This window comes from Scyliorhinus canicula, chromosome 17 (assembly GCF_902713615.1).
Source record: "Scyliorhinus canicula chromosome 17, sScyCan1.1, whole genome shotgun sequence".
NCBI lineage: Eukaryota > Metazoa > Chordata > Chondrichthyes > Carcharhiniformes > Scyliorhinidae > Scyliorhinus > Scyliorhinus canicula.
The window spans coordinates 26,224,599-26,247,014 of record NC_052162.1 but is presented as its reverse complement, the minus strand read 5'-3'; positions in this window follow the sequence as shown (position 1 = coordinate 26,247,014).

Below are 22,416 nucleotides of genomic sequence, written 5' to 3'. Positions count from 1 at the left end.
AGCGGGACAAGGACCCGGTCCAGTGCGGGTCCTACAGGCCTATCTCCCTCTTAAATGTAGATGCCAAGCTGTTAGCAAAGGTCCTGGCAACCAGGATAGAGGATTGTGTGCCAGGGGTAATCCATGAAGACCAGACAGGGTTCGTGAAGGGACGCCAACTTAACACAAATGTCCGGAGATTGTTAAACGTGATCATGATGCCGGCAGTGGAGGGGGAGGCGGAGATAGTGGTAGCGCTAGACGCGGAGAAGGCATTCGATAGGGTGGAATGGGAATACTTGTGGGAGACGTTGGAAAGGTTTGGGTTTGGGGAGGGATTTATCAAGTGGGTAAAGCTGCTCTATTCGGCCCCGATGGCGAGTGTGGTAACAAACGGGAGGAGGTCAGAATATTTTGGGCTCCATCGAGGTACTAGGCAGGGATGTCCCCTATCCCCCTTACTCTTTGCATTAGCGATTGAACCGTTAGCGATGGCACTGAGGGGTTCAGGGGGGTGGAGGGGACTGACAAGGGGAGGGGAGAAACATCGGGTCTCGCTCTATGCGGATGACCTGTTGCTGTATGTGGCAGACCCGGAGGGGGGAATGCCGGAGGTTATGGAAATACTAGCGGAGTTCGGGGACTTTTCGGGATATAAATTAAATCTGGGGAAAAGTGAGGTCTTTGTAATACACTCGGGAGACCAGGGGGAGGGAATTGGGAGGCTCCCCTTCAAAAGAGCAGTAAAAAGTTTCAGGTACTTGGGGGTGCAGGTGGCAAAGAACTGGGGGACCCTCCACAAGCTGAACTTTTCTAGGCTGGTGGAACAGATGGAGGAGGAGTTTAAGAGGTGGGACATGGTGCCGCTGTCGCTGGCAGGGAGGGTGCAGTCAGTTAAAATGACGGTCCTCCCGAGGTTCTTGTTTTTGTTCCAGTGTCTGCCCATCTTCCTCCCTAGGGCCTTTTTCAAGAAGGTAACGAGTAGTATCATGGGGTACGTGTGGGCACATGGCACCTGAAGTTAAAACTCACCACTATTCTTAGAATTCCCCCTATACCAAAAAAAAGGTCGATATTCTAAATGGTGAACAGGGATTCTCACTCCCTGACTCCAGTGCAGGCTTCTGTGGGTGCTATTCAGGTCAAACTATCTTTTCAAGTTATCCCCCGGTATAACCCATACCTTCACCGAAGAATTTTACCTACTTACCCCTTAATAGCATTGATGTCCTGGGTCCTGCGTTATTAAGGAAGTGAAGTAAGCTAATAACCACTTTTTCAGGTTAAGTTATTTTTATTATTATATTTTTTCTTTTAAAAGCTGCAAACACTTTCTTTACAGAAAGGAAAAAAGATCTTGCTTCTGGCTGCTTCAGGCCCACCTTGGCAATCGATCTTCTTAAAATCTGGTCTTCTTGAGTTGTATTCGCTGGTGAACTCGGTTGCTGTGTCCTGGTCTTCCCATGCACCGAGCTGAGAGAGCTGGCTCTGCTAGCTATCTCTAAGCTGACTCTGACTTCTGTTTAAATTCTAGTCTTCCTTAGGTGTATAACTGTTTAAACTCGGCTGCTTGTCTTGTCTTTCCCATGACCGAGCTCTCTCTCTCTCTCCCTCTCTGAGTTCTCCTCCCCTTCTCTCCTGTTGCTGGTGCTGTCCTTGTCCTCTGTGCTCTGTGCCTGTTGCTGCTGCTCCCTGGGTTTATATTCTCTTTCTGAGAGTTATTAAGTTTTAACGACTTTATTGTAAATGGGCTTGTTTCACTTTGATAGTTTAAAAGTATCTTTGATGTAAACATCTTACTACAACTAATTATTCATTTTGGGCATATCGTCTCCTCTCAATTAAGGTGTGAAATTTTGCTTTTAGCGGTATGCTAAAATTTAACTTGGTTATGACTTGAAAGACTTGCCTGTTTTAAACATTCGTCACTTAATGCAATTGAAACTCTCATCCATGCTTTTTCAGATGCTTCCTGAGATAGTTACATTCCATGAAGGTGTGAGCCATTGTTTTAGCTTACCACATGAGACTGGTGTGTTTGATTAGCCTGCTTGTGAGCAAGAATCTGCATTTTATAACCCTGCTCTTTGCAGCTGCTATGAAACTTTTGTGGGATCTTTCCCTGTATCCTCTCAAACCAGATATTGCCAGACTTCCATGTTTCAAATGACACATTTTTCTGTATTTTCAAGAACACACCCCTAGAGTTAGAAGGGCCTTTTTGGAGCGGAGTAGGGATAGTGGAGGGCTGGCGTTACCCAATCTTTCAGGATATTACTGGGCGGCAAATGCATCGATGGTACGAAAGTGGATGATGGAAGGGGAGGGGGCAGCTTGGAAGCGTATGGAGAGGGCGTCCTGTGGCAACATAAGCTTAGGGGCACTGGTAACGGCACCATGGCCGCTCCCTCCCACGAGGTATACCACGAGCCCGGTGGTGGCGGCCACCCTCAAGATCTGGGGGCAGTGGAGGCGACACAGGGGGGAAGTGGGGGGTTTGATAAGGGCACCACTAAGAGGGAACCACAGATTTGCACCGGGAAATACAGGAGGGGGATTTCTGAGCTGGCAGAGGGTGGGCATTAGGCAACTGAAGGACTTGTTTATAGAGGGGAGGTTTGCGAGCTTGGGAGAGCTGGAGGAGAAATTCGGGCTCCCCCCGGGGAACACGTTCAGGTACCTCCAAGTGAAGGCATTTGCCAGACGACAGGTAGAGGGGTTTCCCGTGTTTCCCGACAGGGGGGCGAGTGATAGGGTGCTATCAGGGGTCTGGGTCGGGGAGGGGAAGATCTCGGACATTTATAAGATTATGCAGGAGGTGGAGGAGGTACCAGTAGTGGAGTTGAAAGACAAGTGGGAGGTAGAGCTGGGGGAACAGATAGAGGATGGGACATGGGCAGACGCCCTAGAGAGGGTCAACTCGTCGTCGTCATGTGCGAGACTGAGTCTCATTCAATTTAAGGTACTGCATAGAGCCCACATGACGGGACTAGGATGAGTCGGTTTTTCGGGGGTGAAGACAGGTGTGTCAGATGTTCGGGAAGCCCTGCGAATCATGCACACATGTTTTGGGCATGTCCGGCACTGGAGGAGTTCTGGAAGGGGGTGGCAGGGACGGTGTCGAGAGTGGTGGGGTCCAGGGTCAAGCCAGGATGGGGACTTGCGATCTTCGGGGTTGGGGTGGAGCCGGGGGTACAGGAGGCGAGGGAGGCTGGAATATTAGCCTTTGCGTCCTTGGTGGCTCGGAGGAGGATCTTGATTCAGTGGAGGGACGCAAGGCCTCCAAGTGTTAACACCTGGTTAACGACATGGCAAACTTCATCCAATTGGAAAGAATCAAATTTGCCCTGAGAGGGTCGGTGCAGGGGTTTTTCAGGCGATGGCAACCCTTTCTGGACCTCTTAGATCAGAGATAGAAACTGAGGCCGTGACAGCAGCAACCCGGGAGGGGAGGGGAGGGCGGGAGGGAGGGGGGGGGGGGAGGGTGGGGGGGGGAGGGGAGGGGGGGGGGGGGGAGGGGGGATAACAACGAAGGAAACACGGTATCGGTGGTGTCACGGGCAAGGCCTGCCCGAGGACACTGCCAGAAACGACAAGATGGTCTGGCGGCCGGTTCGTCGGCGGGGGGGGGGGAGGCGGGGGGGGGGGGGGGGGGGGGGGGGCGCGGGTAGGGGGTGGGGGGGATTCTTGTTAAGTAGGGGGGTTTGACTTTGTTTTGATATAATTCAAATGTAGGGGGGGTTAAAATGTTTGTACTCTGAAAAATTTTCTTCAATAAAAAGTATTTAAAAAAAAAAAAAGTAATGAATGTAATGTCAATCCCCATATCAATAACAACGATCCCATCCTTCCACCAAACCCCCAAACATTAGCCCACGTGTTCACATAAACAAATGACAAAAAGGAATCAGGAATCAGCCATAGTCACCATTAACGCACAAAGTCCCCCTACCCCCAACCCTCTCAACCAACCCCCCAATAATGTTCGATGTTATCCAGTTCTTGAAAGTGCATAGTGAATAATGCCCATGAGTTGTAGAACCCCTCCATCCTTCCCCTCAATTCAAACTTAACCTTCTCAAGAGTCAAGAATTCCAACAGGTCCCCCCGCCACACCAGGGCACATGGTGGAGAGGTCGATCTCCATCCCACCAGGATCCGGCTTCAGGCATTCAACGAGGCAAAGGCTACAATATCTGCCTCCGCACCCATTTCCAACCCCGGCAGATCCGACACCTCAAATCTGGCCTCCCGGGGACCCGAGTCCTGTTTCACGTGCACCACCTTGGAGATTACCCTAAAAGCCTCCTTCGAGTACTCCTCTAGCTTTGGACAGGACCAAAACATATGAACGTGATTAGCGGGGCCCCTCCCGCAACGTTCACACACATCTTCTACACCTTCTAAGAATTGGTTCATCCTTGCCCTCGTGAGGTGCGCTCTGTATACCACCTTCAGCTGTATCAGCCCCAACCTCGCGCACGAGGTGGAGGCGTTCACTCTCCGGAGCACCTCACACCAGAACCTCTCCTCCATATCCTCTCCCAACTCTTCCTCCCACTTTGCTTTGATCACTTCCAGTGGTGCCTTCTCCACTTCCAAAATAGCTCCGTAAACTGCCGACACTACCCCCTTCTCCAGTCCCCCTGTCGTCAGCACCTCCTCCAGCAATGTGGAGGCCGGCTCCACCGGGAAGCTCTGTATCTCCTTTCTGGCAAAATCTCGAACCTGCATGTATCTAAACATTCCCACCTGCTCCAGCCCATACTTCGCTTCCAGCTCCCTCAATCCTTGAAAGCACTAGCAACAGCGCCTCTCCCGATGGCCCCGGGGAAATACTCAGGGAGTCCGGTAATAATAGCTTCATTGAGAATTTGGAGGCAGTTTCGCCAACACTTCGGGTTGGGGGCAGGGTCAAGGGAAATTCCGATTCGGAGGAATCACAGAATTGAGCCAGGGAAGTGGGATGGAAATTTTCGGAATTGGGAGGAGAAGGGGATTAAGACACTAAAAGATTTGTTTGTTGGGGGTCTTAATCCCCTTCTCCTCCCAATTCCAAAAATTGAAAACAGTAACGGCAAATTATGGAAGCAGGAGATGCATCACTTTATTCAGAATTGCAGAGTGATTCCTCAATTGACGACTAAAAATCTCCAGCTACACTCAAAATAAGCTATGTCTCTCATTCACTAAGAAGAGGACGGATGTAGTGATTGAGAATTGCATTGTGCACTTTGTCCATTTAAATCCACTGTACATGTGTACCAGTAGGAGTCTGAAGAGAGAATAAAGGCATCCATTGCTCTAACACCATGTGCAGTCTGCCTCTTACTGAATCCTCTGCCCCTTTTCATGAACTTTCCAATGTTCGTATTTTCATCCCTCAAATAGGCTTCACAACCTGTCTTCACATTCTTTCATTATTTGTGGTCATATTCAAGCTGATGAAGTTGGCTGTCAGTTTTCTCCTTGACATTCCTAACTCTAATTCCTTCATGAAACCCAAGGAATTGAAGGAAAAGTATTGACCTGGTTAGGGAATTGGCTGAGAAGCCGGGTATGACCGTAGGAATAATAGGCATGTACTCTAATTGACTGAATGTATCCCAGTGGTATTGCAGAAGAATCTATGTTGGTATTTCAACTATTCACCATACTTATTATTATTGACATGATGGGATGAAAAAAAACAGCCACCCAAATTTGTCAAAGACACAAAGATAGGCAGCACTGTAAGCAGTGTAATGGGAAACACAACATTACAAAGAGAGATTGATAGATTAAGTGAATGGGAAAAAATGGCAAATGGATTTCACCGTGGGCAATCCATCCACTTTGAATCTGCAAACAATCATATATAGTGCCTTCTAAATGGTGAGAAGCTAACACAATGAAGGTCCAAAATGACAATGGGGCTGCATAGTACATGGATCATTAAATTGTAATGAACTAGGTACAGCAAATAATCACAGAGATTTTTATTTTATTTTTTTTTAACACTAAGGGCAATTTATCATGGCCAATCCACCTAACCTGCACCTAACCTTTGGACTGTGGGGGGAAACCGGAGCACCCGGAGGAATCCCACGCACACACGGGGAGGATGTGCAGACTCCGCACAGACAGTGAGCCAAGCCGGAATTGAACCTGGGACCCTGGAGCTGTGAAGCGATTGTGCTAACCACTGTGCTACCGTGCTGCCCCATAATCACAAAGATGAAGGAATGCTATAAGTAAGGCTTCAGCAATACAAAGCTCTGGTCAGACAACACTTGGAATACTGTGAACAGTTCTGGGCACCAAATCTTAGGAAATAGTAGCCTTTTGGGGAGCGGGGTGTAGATTTAGTAGAATGATACTTGTACTCCAAGGGTTACATTCAGAGGAAAGTAAACACAACATAAGGTAATATTTTCAGAAATTTGAAAGGTTAAGGGATGATTTGATATTAAGGGTGATAAGGTAGGTGAAAATTATTTTCATTGGTTGGGGAGTCTCGACCTAGAAGTAACCTAAAAGTAGGGACAACACTTTCAAAAACGAAATTAGGAGCCACTTCTTCCTGCAAAAGCTGATAGGAGTTTGAACTCTTTTTATCAAATGGCAATAGATGTCAGGTCAATAGTTAATTTTGAAACTGTGATTGGTATTTTTTTTTGCGAGCCGAATGTAAGGGATATGGGGCGAAAGTGAGACTATGGAGTTAGATTGCAGATTAGCCATGATCTTATTGAATGTCAATGGAATGCCAAAGGTTCAAGGGGTTAAATGGCCTAATCCTGTCCCTATGTTGTGGCCCTTCCCCTCACACCAGCCAAAACTGTATATGTATAGGTGCTGTATCCAAGAAAAGGCGTTGTCCTCGGTCTGTTAAAGGCACTATATAAATACAAGTTGTTGTAGTTGAAAACCAGAAACAATATAGCAAGATATGGAATTTTGAGATTGAGCAAGAAAGAATGTGGGAGACATGCTCAGAGGAAAAAGTAGACACAATGAAGCCTTGGGTAAGAACCTATGTAGGACCCAACAACTTGAAATTAACTTCTCAAAATTCTCTCAAAATTTGTTTTGTTTGCAGCAGATCAACTTGAGATAGGTAGATGTTGGTCAATCTGAACCAACCACCAAGTCAATAATAATTACATAATTTTACCTCGTTGTGAGATTATTAGGTTACTAACCAGAATACCAAATGTTTAAGATCTATCTTTGTTGCAAGGAGGGAGAGAGGGAGAGGCTTGTAGACAAGAAGACCAATGCTGTAAGGGAAATTGTTTGTGTGCTGCCACCCAGTTCTTGACATGGGCAGCATCTTCAGCGTTAAACTGTGAATCATTGCCAGGGTTTATTGACGCAGTTTTTCTGAGAGCTTGATAAACTTGTCCTGACTTTGTCTCGCTAAAGTTGAATCACAAGTCTGTTCCTGCCTTAAAGGGATACAAGACCCCAAACCTTACATGGTGCACAACCTAAATATAGTTGAGGCTTAATAAAATAATTTTCACATCAAACTTTATTTCTATACCTAATTCAATAAATATAAACAAAGGGCAGCACGGTGGCGCAGTGGTTAGCACTGCTGCCTCACGGCACCGAGGCCCCAGGTTCGATCCTAGCTCTGGGTCACTGTCCGTGTGGAGTTTGCACATTCTCCCTGTGTTTGCGTGGGTTTCTCCCCCACAACCCAAAGATGTGCAGGCTAGGTGGATTGGCCACGCTAAATTGCCCCTTTATTGGAAAAAATGAATTGGGTACTCTAAATTTAGAAAATAAAATATAAACTGAAATCTATAAAATACAGGGGGACAATAAGATTACAAAAATTCAGTTTGAATCTAATTAGATTTTATGGTTCACATAACAGCATCCCCAATACAGGAAGTGGAAGTAAATAATGAATGCCTTGCTAACCACATTCAGTAATGTATCTATATATTGGGCGAAGTTCTTCGTTTGGGAGTGGCCGGGACTGAATTGCGTATGGTTCATGTTCCCGTTGGGGGCGCTATTTGTGGAGCAACTCAAGACATGCTAATGAGCAGCACTCTGCCCACGTGAATCTAGAGCAATTCTCATTCCCGCCAGCGTTGAATTCGCTGGGGCCAGAATTGTCGCTGGAGAGCTTGACAAGCTGGATTTGCATATAATCAGTCCATTCCGCCGACACTCTCATTTCAGCCAAGAAGATGGCTCCACGAAGAGTACCACCGCGCTCCACAGATGCGGAGCTCGACAGAATGTTAGATGCAGTTGAGGAGAGGCGGGACACCCTCTTCCCCAGGGTGGGCTGGAGGCTACTGCCCGCGGTCGTCAACCAGACCTGGTGGGAGCTGGCCGAGATACTCAACGCGGTGAGTCTCACCAGACTGACACGCAGTGCCGCAAGAAGATGAATGTCCTCTTTAGGGCAGCTCAGGTGAGTCACTGTCTCTGTTCCACTGGCATCACTCCTGTCCCTCACTCCTCAATCATACCCCGACACCCATAGAGGGCAATCAAACCCAACTGCCCGCATCTCCCTCCCATCCCACCCTGCACCAAAGCCCAACACCTGTACTGTCTTCTATGGCCAGGAGCCTTGCACACACATGCCACCAGCTACAGATCTCAGGTAACTCGCCTCCATGCCTCTCACCGTGTACTTTATGTGTCCCCGAGGAAAAGGTGGCCCATAACAGAAGAATGCAGGAGAAAATTGAATGGGACGTCCTGGACATCAGGCCTCTCACCCCCACTGGGCAGGGTGCGATGGAATTATCCGGGGAGTTTCAGGAGAGGGCAATCTCAGAGACAGAGGTCGGCATTCAACATCCAAGTGAGCCCCCAGTGCAAAATGATGTCCCTATAGCAAGTGGATCACCCCTCTCCCCTCAGACCACCCCTTCCTCAGATCTCACCATGTGTCTTGTGTTTTGGCTTGCAGGGTCACCAACAGACCATGCTGGCTCGTCTGGGATACCTTATCCCCAGCCGCAACCCCAGCACACTCCAGAGGACCAGTCCAGGGACGTCACCGACATCTCAGTACTGCATTTAGCTGCACCCTCCACCATTGCAGAGATTATCACCAGACATTTTTCTGAAGAGGCTCCTGGGTCACCTTCTGGTGCGAACATCAGACATGCTGCAACACATCAGGTGAAGGGAACTGCTGCCCGATCCTAGGAAACAGCTGTAGTCCAGACAGGTATCGCGCTTCAGGCGGGCAGCACAGTGGCGCAGTGGTTAGCTCTGCTGCCTTATGGCGCCGAGGTCCTAGGTTTGATCCCGGCTCTGGGTCACTGTCCGTGTGGAGTTTGCACATTCTCCCCGTGTTTGCGTGGGTTTCGACCCCACAAACCAAAGATGTGCAGGGTCGGTGAATTGGCCACGCTAAATTGCCCCTTAATTGGAAAAAATGAATTGGAAACTCTAAGTTTATAAAAGAAAGGTATCGCGCTTCTGGAAAGTATGATCTCATCATTGTTGAAGATGCAGATAATAATAATCTTTATTGTCACAAGTTGGCTTACATTAACACTGCAATGAAGCTACTGTGACAATCCCACGGTCGCCACATTCCGGTGCCTGTTTGGGTACACAGAGGGAGAATTCAGAATGTCCAAATTACCTAACGGCTTGTCTTGAAAGTCTAAAAATAGATAAGTCCCCAGGGCCGGGTGGGATTTATCCTAGGATACTCTGGGAAGCTAGGGAGGAGATTGCTGAGCCTTTGGCTTTGATCTTTATGTGTTTATTGTCCACAGGAATAGTGCCAGAAGACTGGAGGATAGCAAATGTTGTCCCCTTGCTCAAGAAGGGGAGTAGAGACAACCCCGGTAACTATAGACCAGTGAGCCTTACTTCTGTTGTGGGCAAAGTCTTGGAAAGGTTTAGAAGAGATAGGATGTATAATCATCTGGAAAGGAATAATTTGATTAGAGATAGTCAACACGGTTTTATGAAGGGTAGGTCGTGCCTCACAAACCTTATTGAGTTCTTTGAGAAGGTGACCAAACAGGTGGATGAGTGTAAAGCAGTTGATGTGGTGTATATGGATTTCAGTAAAGCGTTTGATAAGGTTCCCCACGGTAGGCTATTGCAGAAAATACGGAGACATGGGATTCAGGGTGATTTAGCAGTTTAGATCAGAAATTGGCTAGCTGGAAGAAGGCAAAGGGTGGCGGTTGATGGGAAATGTTCAGACTGGAGTCGAGTTACTTGTGGATCAAAACAAGGATCTGTTTTGCGGCCACTGCTGTTTGTCATTTTTATAAATGACCTGGAGGAGGGCGTAGAAGGATGGGTGAGTAAATTTGCAGATGACACTAAAGTTGGTGGAGTTGTGGACAGTGCGGAAGGATGTTACAAGTTACAGAGGAACATAGATAAGCTGCAGAGCTGGACTGAGAGGTGGCAAATGGAGTTTAATGCAGAAAAGTGTGAGGTGATTCATTTTGGAAGGAGTAACATGAAGACAGAGTACTGGGCTAATGGTAAGATTCTATGTTCTATGTTCTGTGTTCTATGAAATGAAAATGAAATGAAAATCGCTAACTGTCGCAAGTAGGCTTCAAATGAAGTTACTGTGAAAAGCCCCTAGTCACCACATTCCGGCGCCTGTTCGGGGAGGCTGGTATGGGAACCGTGCTGCTGGCCTGCCTTGGTCTGCTTTAAAAGCCAGTGATTTAGCCCTGTGCTAAACCAGCCCCTAAGTCCTCACTTAGACCTTCTTATGGACTGACCTCATTAACACTAAACCCCTGAATGCTTCACCCGATGATGGTTTTGATGTAGTTACATTGAATACCTTGTGCTGCCCTATTATGTATTTTCTTTTTATTTTATTTTCTTTTCATGTACTTAATGATCTGTTGAGCTGCTCACAGAAAAATACTTTCCACTGTACCTCGGTACACGTGACTATAACCAAATCCAATCCAATCCATTCGACCCACATGGACATTGCTGAAACGCTCCAGAGCTTGGCCCATTCACAAAAGGTCATGGCTGAGGGTGTTGAGATCATTGGCCGGGCGCTGACTAACTTGTGCAAGTCACAGAGGGACATGACGGAGGTAGTGACAGACATAACTCCCTCTCTGAGGGACATGACCCAGTCTCTGTGCTTCATGGTAGAGAGCATCGAGACCCTGGTCCATGATTGGCATTGCTAGGTGACGCTGGAGCCTCCAGAGCTCACTCGGGCCACACTCTGTCCCATGAAGTAGCCAGGGGGCAATCGCGCACCCCGAAGGGGGAGGATGTGATGGGGTCCGCAGGGGAGATGCTGGAATACCTGACACTTTTGAATTTCTGCCCCAACTGACTGATGCATCTGATGGGCAGTGGGCAGAACAGGGTATATAGGGTATATAACAGGGTATATAGTTCAACAACACACTGTTGAGCTGGATGAACTTCGGATCATTCGGGAGGCAGAGGGGGTCATAGATAGGAGCTTCAGGGAAGTAGTTACACCAAAGACTGGAGATAGATGGGTAACTGTAAGAGGGACTGGGAAGAAGCAGTCAGTGCAGGGACCCCCTGCGGTCGTTCCCCTGAGTAACAAGTATACCGTTTTGGATACTTGTGGGGGGGACGACTTACCAGGGGTAAGCCATGGGGTACGGGCCTCTGGCACGGAGTCTGTCCCTGTTGCTCAGAAGGGAAGGGGGGAAAGGAGTAGAACACTAGTAATTGGGGACTCAATAGTCAGGGGCACAGATAGGAGATTTTGTGGGAGCGAGAGAGACTCACGTTTGGTATGTTGCCTCCCAGGTGCAAGGGTAAGTGATGTCTCGGATCGTGTTTTCCGGGTCCTTAAGGGGGAGGGGGAGCAGCCCCAAGTCGTAGTCCACATTGGCACTAACGACATAGGTAGGAAAGGGGACAAGGATGTCAGGCAGGCCTTTAGGGAGCTAGGATGGAAGCTCAGAGCGAGAACAAACAGAGTTGTTATCTCTGGGTTGTTGCCCGTGCCACGTGATAGTGAGATGAGGAATAGGGAGAGAGAGCAATTAAACACGTGGCTACAGGGATGGTGCAGGCGGGAGGGATTCAGATTTCTGGATAACTGGGGCTCTTTCTGGGGAAGGTGGGACCTCTATAGACAGGATGGTCTACATCTGAACCTGAGGGGCACCAATATCCTGGGGGGGAGATTTGTTAGTGCTCTTTGGGGGGGTTTAAACTAATTCAGCAGGGGCATGGGAACCTGGATTGTAGTTTTGGGGTACGGGAGATTGAGAGTATAGAGGTCAGGAGCACAGATTTGACTTCGCAAGAGGGTGCCAGTGTTCAGGTAGGTGGTTTGAAGTGTGTCTACTTCAATGCCAGGAGTATACGAAATAAGGTAGGGGAACTGGCAGCATGGGTTGGTACCTGGGACTTCGATGTTGTGGCCATTTCAGAGACATGGATAGAGCAGGGACAGGAATGGTTGTTGCAGGTTCCGGGGTTTAGGTGTTTTAGTAAGCTCAGAGAAGGGGGCAAAAGAGGGGGAGGTGTGGCGCTGCTAGTCAAGGACAGTATTACGGTGGCGGAAAGGATGCTAGATGGGGACTCTTCTTCTGAGGTAGTATGGGCTGAGGTTAGAAACAGGAAAGGAGAGGTCACCCTGTTGGGAGTTTTCTATAGGCCACCTAATAGTTCTAGGGATGTAGAGGAAAGGATGGCGAAGATGATTCTGGAAAAGAGCGAAAGTAACAGGGTAGTTGTTATGGGAGACTTTAACTTTCCAAATATTGACTGGAAAAGATATAGTTCGAGTACATTAGATGGGTCATTCTTTGTACAATGTGTGCAGGAGGGTTTCCTGACACAATATGTTGACAGGCCAACAAGAGGCGAGGCCACATTGGATTTGGTTTTGGGTAATGAACCAGGCCAGGTGTTAGATCTGGAGGTAGGTGAGCACTTTGGAAACAGTGACCACAATTCGGTGACCTTTACGTTAGTGATGGAAAGGGATAAGTATACCCCGCAGGGCAAGAGTTATAGCTGGGGGAAGGGCAATTATGATGCCATTAGACATGACTTAGGATGTGTTGGTTGGAGAAGTAGGCTGCAAGGGTTGGGCACACTGGATATGTGGAGCTTGTTCAAGGAACAGCTATTGCATGTTCTTGATAAGTACGTACCAGTCAGGCAGGGAGGAAGGGGTCGAGCGAGGGAACCGTGGTTTACCAAAGAAGTGGAATCTCTTGTTAAGAGGAAGAAGGAGGCCTATGTGAAGATGAGGCATGAAGTTTCAGTTGGGGCGTCTGATAGTTACAAGGAAGCGAGGAAGGATCTAAAGAGAGAGCTGAGACGAGCAAGGAGGGGACATGAGAAGTCTTTGGCAGGTAGGATCAAGGAAAACCCAAAAGCTTTCTATAGGTATGTCAGGAATAAAAGAATGACTAGGGTAAGAGTAGGGCCAGTCAAGGACAGTGGTGGGAAGTTGTGTGTGGAGGCTGAGGAGATAAGCAAGATACTAAATGAATACTTTTCGTCAGTATTCACTCAAGAAAAAGATAATATTGTGGAGGAGAATGCTGAGACCCAGGCTATTAGAATAGATGGCATTGAGGTGCGTAGGGAAGAAGTGTTGACAATTCTGGACAAGGTGAAAATAGATAAGTCGCCGGGGCCGGATGGGATTTATCCTAGGATTCTCTGGGAAGCCAGGGAAGAGATTGCTGAGCCTTTGGCTTTGATTTTTAGGTCATCATTGGCTACAGGAATAGTGCCAGAGGACTGGAGGATAGCAAATGTGGTCCCTTTGTTCAAGAAGGGGAGTAGAGATAACCCCGGTAACTATAGGCCGGTGAGCCTAACGTCTGTGGTGGGTAAGGTCTTGGAGAGGATTATAAAAGATACGATTTATAATCATCTAGATAGGAATAATATGATTAGGGATAGTCAGCATGGTTTTGTGAAGGGTAGGTCATGCCTCACAAACCTTATCGAGTTCTTTGAGAAGGTGACTGAACAGGTAGACGAGGGTAGAGCAGTTGATGTGGTGTATATGGATTTCAGTAAAGCGTTTGATAAGGTGCCCCACGGTCGGCTATTGCAGAAAATACGGAGGCTGGGGATTGAGGGTGATTTAGAGATGTGGATCAGAAATTGGCTAGTTGAAAGAAGACAGAGAGTGGTAGTTGATGGGAAATGTTCAGAATGGAGTTCAGTTACGAGTGGCGTACCACAAGGATCTGTTCTGGGGCCGTTGCTGTTTGTCATTTTTATAAATGACCTAGAGGAGGGCGCAGAAGGATGGGTGAGTAAATTTGCAGACGACACTAAAGTCGGTGGAGTTGTAGACAGTGTGGAAGGATGTTGCAGGTTACAGAGTGACATAGATAAGCTGCAGAGCTGGGCTGAGAGGTGGCAAATGGAGTTTAATGTGGAGAAGTGTGAGGTGATTCACTTTGGAAAGAATAACAGGAATGCGGAATATTTGGCTAATGGTAAAATTCTTGGTAGTGTGGATGAGCAGAGGGATCTCGGTGTCCATGTACATAGATCCCTGAAAGTTGCCACCCAGGTTGATAGGGTTGTGAAGAAGGCCTATGGTGTGTTGGCCTTTATTGGTAGAGGGATTGAGTTCCGGAGCCATGAGGTCATGTTGCAGTTGTACAAAACTCTAGTACGGCCGCATTTGGAGTATTGCGTACAGTTCTGGTCGCCTCATTATAGGAAGGACGTGGAAGCCTTGGAACGGGTGCAGAGGAGATTTACCAGGATGTTGCCTGGTATGGAGGGAAAATCTTATGAGGAAAGGCTGATGGACTTGAGGTTGTTTTCGTTAGAGAGAAGAAGGTTAAGAGGTGACTTAATAGAGGCATACAAAATGATCAGAGGGTTAGATAGGGTGGACAGCGAGAGCCTTCTCCCGCGGATGGAGGTGGCTAGCACGAGGGGACATAGCCTTAAATTGAGGGGTAATAGATATAGGACAGAGGTCAGAGGTGGGTTTTTTACGCAAAGAGTGGTGAGGCCGTGGAATGCCCTACCTGCAACAGTAGTGAACTCGCCAACATTGAGGGCATTTAAAAGTTTATTGGATAAGCATATGGATGATAAGGGCATAGTGTAGGTTAGATGGCCTTTAGTTTTTTTTTCCATGTCGGTGCAACATCGAGGGCCGAAGGGCCTGTACTGCGCTGTATCGTTCTATGTTCTATGTTCTATGTAACACACCTGGTTGCTGCACGGGCGTCGTTGTAGTGGTTTTCCACCTCGGCCTGGGGCCTCCGGACAGACATCGGTTTTTCAGATTTAGAGTACCCAATTCATTTTTTCCATTTGAGGGGCAATTTAGCGTGACCAATCCACCTAACCTGCACATTTTTGGGTTGTGGGGGCGAAACCCACGCAAATACGGGGAGAATGTGAAAACTCCACACGAACAGTGACCCAGAGCCGGGATCGAACCTGGGACCTTGGCGCCTTGAGGCAGCTGTGCTAACCACAGCGCCACCGTGCTGCCCTCGGACAGACATTGTTAGCCAAGAACTCAGCTGAGTAACCCTTGTTGCCCAAAAGCCAACCCCTCACCCGAGGGAATGCCTCCAAGGTGCCTGGAACCGTCGTGTGTGCCAAGATGTATGCATCGCGCATGCAGCCTGGGTATTGGGCACAGACATGCATAATGTGCAACTAATGGTCACACAATAACTGCACATTCAGGGAGTGGAAGAACTTTCTATTGATGATGATCAAGTGCTCATTGGGGGACCTATGTTTCATCGTTCACTCCATGGACCTGGGGCACGCCAGCGATGGTGGAAAATCCTGCTGCCCAGCCATGATGTGTCGGGTCCAGACTGAAGTTTATATAGTCTGCCACCCGGGTGCATAGGGCATCCATCACAGTGTGGATACACCAGTGTACTGACGACTGAGAGATCCCACTTGGCCCTTGGAAAGACCCAGAGGCATAACGTTTCATGGTGACAATCTCCTTGACGGCCACTGAGAGCGGGTATCCTTCTCCAAACCCCTGTGGGGCCAGGTGTATCGTCATCTGACACAGGTGGTGCATGGTCTCCTTGGTGAACCAAAGTCTTGGCGGCACAGGAGGTCCAGCATCTTCTTGAAGGGCAGGCTATGACATGTGGCCTAATGCGGTTTCTCCTTCAGACCTCCTCCTCAGCCTTTTCAACGGCCGGCATTCGAGCCTCACCAACTGGTTCTTCCCTTCTGGAGAAGTCTCTCCATGTGCAGGGCCCTCCTCGAGCCTCCAAACTCCGTACATCCGCAACAGCAGCTGCGGCCAGGTAGATAGGGAGCATTCCTGGCTCTATTCCAAAATTCATTCTCTGTGGGGGTGGGTGGGAAAAGAAGAATATGTCAGCAAGATGAGTATGCCCTTGCTCACCCAGATGCAACAAGCTACATGGTGACCCTGAGTTGCACTTCAGCTCCATCCTCCACAGGTCTCCCTCAACCCACTCCCACCACTTAGCCGTTCCCTCCGATCCGTTGCCTTCCACACTGCAACCTTGTCCCCATCAGTGAGTAGCACCAGACTTGTGATGTGGGGAGCCTCTATCCTCACTAGGGGTACTGGTGCCTGCCGTAACCTGTGTCAGTGATAGGCTCAACGGCCATGTCCTGTTTCCCCAGTGAGATCTACTGTGGATGTCTTCATTGGGTGCGACATATGTTATCCCACCAGCAGAGTGCCACATGGCTGTGGGGTGTGCCACCAAATGCCTCAATGCTTAGCGGCTTGTGTGTGGGCAGATCCTGCAGCTAAGGGTGAGGGAGGGATGTTTGCATCTGCTGGGAGCGGAGCTGCAGTGTGATGTGGGTCCTGGGTGTGACACGCAGGTTGTGATGACCTGTCCGGGGGCAGGATGGATCGGGCCGTGAGCGGGCAGAGCTTGGAGACAGCTGATAGTGCTACTGGCGAGACCTGTGCCCTGAGTGTACCAGGGAGGGTGCCAAAGACCACAGTGCACGTGTCCTTGCATATTCCCCTGCAGCAGGCTGTGATTCTGATGGGTGAACTGAAGGGTGGCAGCACCTGGTGGGCCACTGAATGAGCTTGGCCATGCCCATCCTGCTGATGGGTCAGCTGGGGTCTGAGGGTTTCCAGAGATGGCCTGGGTGGGCTCCCAAATGCCCAGAGGCTCTGAATATTTCCAGGACGCAGTCAGCAGTCAGCATTGTGAGCAGCCAGGGGCCTGTAACTTGTACCAAATGGGTGTGTTTAAAACAAATACTGCAGCAATGGCGGTCTGAGCGAAGTGACCCCGATCCCGAGGGGAACACAAAAAGGGATATGGCGCTCGACTCATCGATCGACCAACGCGCTACAGCAAAAATCCCCACCGACCACCTCAGAAGGCAAACACGGGACACAACCGACAGAGTACCCTCCATCGTCCATACCTCCCTGGAGCAGAGAAACTACAAAATCTTCTTCGCAGCCTTCAACACGCCATCGATGAAGACGAACATCTTGCCTTGGTCATCCCCACAGCCTTGCCTTCAAACAACCGCGCAACCTCAAACAGATCATTGTTGCAGCAAACTACCCAGCCTTCAGAACAGCAACTAGAGCAGCACGGTAGCATAGTGATTTGCACAGTTGCTTCACAGCTCCATGGTCCCAGGTTCGATTCCCAGCTGGGTCACTGTCTGTGCGGAATCTGCACGTTCTCCCCGTGTGTGCGTGGGTTTCCTCCGGGTGCTCCGGTTTCCTCCCACAGTCCAAAGATGTGCGGGTTAGGTGGATTGGTCATGCTAAATTGCCCTTAGTGTCCAAAAAGTGTAAGTGGGGGTTACTGGGTTATGAGGATAGGGTAGATACGTGGGCTTCAGTAGGGTACTCTTTGCAAGGGCCGGTGCAGACTCGATGGGCCGAATGGCCTCCTTCTGCACTGTAAATTCTATGATTCTATGATTTATACCTCACAAGCCTGCCATGGCAACATCTGCAAGATGTGCCAGATCATCGACATAGATACCACCATTACACGTGAGAACACCACTCACCAGGTACACGGTACACACTTGTGCAACTCGGCCAACGTTATATACCTCATATACTGCAGGAAAGGATGTTCCGAGGCATGGTACATTGGCAAGACCATGCAGACGCTGCGACGAAGGATGAATGGACATCGCGCGACAATCACCAGGCAGGAACGTTCTCTTCCAGTTGGGGAACACTTCAGCAGTCAAGGGTATTCAGCCTCTGATCTTCAGGTAAGCATTCTCCAAGGCAGCCTTCAGGACGCGCGACAACACAGAATCGCTGAACAGAAACTGATAGCCATGTTCCGCACATGAGTGTGGCCTCAACTGGGACCTTGGATTCATGTCACATTACATTCATCCCCCACCATCTGGCCTGGGCTTGCGAAATCCTACCAACTGACCTAGCTTGAGACAATTCACACCTCTTTAACCTGTGATTATCCCTCTCTCCAGTCACACCGTCTGGACCTGTAAAGACTTAATTACCTGCAAAGACTGGCATTCAAAGTACTGTATCATCTTGCATCACTGACTTTGTCTATATATGTGTTTCTGGAACCCACCTCTTCATTCGCCTGAGGAAGGAGCTGCACTCTGAAAGCTAGTGATTCAAAATAAACCTCAGGATGTTCATGATTGGGAATTACAACATGGCTGCAGTGTGTGCCATCTTCAAGATGTACTGCAGCAACTCAAGAAGCTTTTTTTTTTGACAGCACCTTCCAAACCAATGACCTCCACCGCGTGGAAGGCAAGGGCAGCAGGTTCATGGGAACGCCAGCACCTGCACGTTGTTCTCCATGCCACACACCATCCTGATGTTGAAATGTTTTGTCGACCCTTCATTGTCCCTTGCTCATACCGTGGCAACCCTACCTAACAGCACGATTGGAATACCTTCACCACACAGACAGACGCATTCCAAAAAGGCATCCTGGCATCATCCTCTCAAAGGCAAAATGGATGGGCAATTGCCTGGCCTTGCCAGTGTTGTTCACATCCCATAATGGATAAGCAGAACTGCAACCCGCTATCTGCACCAAGCTCTACATCCTTTTTTCGTAGAAATTCAGATACAGAGTTAACCATCACTTGTTAAACTGGGGGAAGAAAACGCACATGGAAAAACTATAGCTGACGCTGTCATTGCTGAATGTGGGAAGAATTGAATGTAATACGAGACAACTGTGTATGACGTCGATAGTAGCATCTTATAGCATCCAGGACTGGTTCAAGTTGTGAGAGCTGATTGCTGTCCCAAGGTCACTGGAACATAAATTATTTATTGGGTATTCTGTAATTATTCCGAAATATCTCTGTCCAATTTCCACAAGTCTGTGTTCCAGGGACCATCGCCCAAATCATGATGCTTTGTTAGATTTGTCTGTCTGTGTTTTGTTATGCCACCTAATAACAATTTTGTAATTTTTGTGCTCCTGGTTTTTCAAATTCACTATGCCATGTATGCAGCCTTGTACATGAGACCAAATATGATCACACCCTATAATCTAGAAGCGTAAAGGATTCTCTGTTCCTCATCTGAGTCATATTGGGCAAGAAATCATCAAGCAGGACTGTGGCGTCCCCTAGGAGGGGAGGTAATTCAGGGGGGGGGGGGGGGGGGGAAGGGGAATAATCCATGTCACCTCTTGGTACAGCGTTGGTAAGAGCCTGAAAGCAGAACATGCAGTCACCCACCATGTGCTGTTTTAGGCCAATCAAGATAACACTACTAAGGGGAGGAACTTATGTACAATAACGCTCCAAAAGCAAACAGCAGAAGATTGCATTCAATTGAGAAATAAAACTGACTCAAGTAATAGTTAATAGTAACAAGTGAACTTTTCAGTTGTATTCATCTTCTTTGAACAAGTTTAGTACAATGAAGTTTTGCCTGGTGTCACTTCACACTTCTTGTTAAAGAAGCTCAGCTTAGAGTGGAAATCTCCTGTTTCTGATTAATCAGCCGTCAGACAACACTTTCAGTATATATTGCAGTATTTATTTAAATATTTGCATATAATCTAATAATAATAACAATAATCTTACAAGTCGGCTTACATTGCAATGAAGCTACTGTGAAAAGCCCCTCGTCGCCACATTCCTGCGCCTGTTCGGGTACACAGAGGGAGAATTCAGAATACTCAGTTACTTAATAGCACGTCTCTTGGGACTTGTGGAAGGAAACTGCAGCACCCGGAGGAAACCCACGCATACACGGGGAGAACATGCAGACTCCACACAGACAGTGACCCAAGCCGGGAATCAAACCTGGGAGGAAACCGGAGCACCCAGAAGAGAACATGCAGATTCCACACAGACAGTGACCCAAGCCGGGAATCAAACCTGGAAGGAAACCGGAGCACCCAGAAGAGAACATGCAGATTCCACACAGACAGTGACCCAAGCCGGGAATCGAATCTGGGACTTTGGCGCTGTGAAGCAACAGTGCTAACCACAGTACTGCCTTGCCGCCCATTCAATTTCCGATTCAGATTGAAAATATGACCAATGTGTCTGTTTGGTGGGATGTATGTTGCGTGGGGAACATGTTCCCCAAGTGCTACCTGTAGTGAAATGGCAAATGCTCTCATTGTGCACCTGTGATTTCACTACATGCACTCTGCAGGCAAAATCTTGCCCAACGGATCTAGAAATGTTGCAGTTTGTGCGTTGTAAATGTAAATGGTGCATTTCTTCGAGGGAAGATGGTAGGGAAGCTAAGAATCAAAGCAATTGGTTGCTACAATCTGCTTTGATGGAGCAGACTCACAATGATAGTCATTTTGGGTGAGCAAAATTGATTGTATTTTTATAAAATATATCACTTTAATTTCCTTCAGAATTACTTTTTAATATTAGTTTGTATTTTAGCAACCTAGGTGATTCAAGTTTGTTGATTTTCGACGTCCCCTACGGAAGGTCAATCCTCCCGCCAGCCTACAAATTGCGACTGGGTGGGAAACGGCCCTCAAGTGACCATCAGTTAACAATCTAAGGGCCACAACTGGGGTAAAGGCAGGCTTCCTTGCCAAGGCCTTGCCTATCCCAGCATAAAATTGCTGCATGGTCGGGATGGAGGGAATTGCGTTCCAAAACCCCAAAACCCCCTGGAGGTGAAGCTGGAAATTCTGGCCAAAATCAAGTTCTATCAGAACCTAAATTAAATTAAATATTTATAATAAATAATAAATCCTAGACTGCCGGCTCAATTGGGTATAAAATATCCCACAGCATGAAGCAAGGAACAATGACTTCACCGTGTCCTGGCCAACATTTCTCCCGAAAATCAATCCATCAAAAATAGAGGAAATGGCCGTTTATCTCATTTCTGATTTGAGAGACCTTGCTTTGTGCAAGTCAACTGGGATTTTGGTCAACTTGAGTGACTATTCTTCAGAACTGGATGCAGCCCACTTTGGAATGGCCCGAAATGTCTGCTGGAGGAGCTACAACAACGAAAGTTCTTTTTCAATAGGGAGAGAGGGATGGTGGAAAGTCTGCATTGTAGTGGAAAGCAGGAGGTCCATGGTCACAATATCTGCAGCTTGTATTTCACGTTAGAGAGCAGGATGAGGATGCAGTCAGACTGGAAAAGGTGCATTAAGGCAGGAGCGCACCGTCACCCTGAGCGTTCTGGTGACACTGGATGCTGTGGCCTCGTGCACAAACGGACCTATCTGCTCCAAGGGCTGAGGAGATGCATACATCACGGCCACCAAGTAGTTTGTCTTGTTATGAGTGAACCCTTTGTGCAAGTGTTAGGGCAGAATGCCAGTGATTGCGTCGCGCTCTGGGTGATGGGCTTGCCACCACCGAAGAGGTGAAGGTAAGTGAGGCAGCAAAGGTGGACGCGAGGCTGTCGCTATTGGAAGGTGTGTTAGAGTGAGATGGAGGACAATAACTGCACATTAGGTGTGAGTCCTGAGTGAGAGGAACTGGTGCTGGGTGAGTAATGAGGATGTGATGCGTTGAACAATGTGAGAGGTCAGTGTTGCAATGAGTATGAATTATCCTTTGAAGATGCATTCATTGGCATTGACCACCTACGTAAGGTCATTTAAAGTTCTTCCAGCCAGCACTGTTGCCAGGTCCTCAGGGCCTGATTCTGAAATCCACCCCCCCCCCTCCTCCCCACCTACCCGGTTACTCACTCTCATTCCCTCCCTTCAGAGGGTATTCCTAGAGGGTAATAAGGCCCTTATTACAATGTCCCACACGGGGTGGGGATGCTTGTCTTTCCCGTGCTCCTTGCAGAGTATAAGCTCCCCCACTCGGGGTAGGATATCTCAATCACTCAGTGTATTTCAGGTTGGCCAGTAAGGCACCGACCAGAGAGGAACCCCGTTGGGGTCGACCGAATAATGTAAATATGTATCTCCTCCTGTCCACCTCTATAATTAAGGCTTCTGCCGTTACATCTGTGAATGGAGTGTTGCATGTTCAGGCAGCCAACAGCATCATTCAGCTGAAGAAATA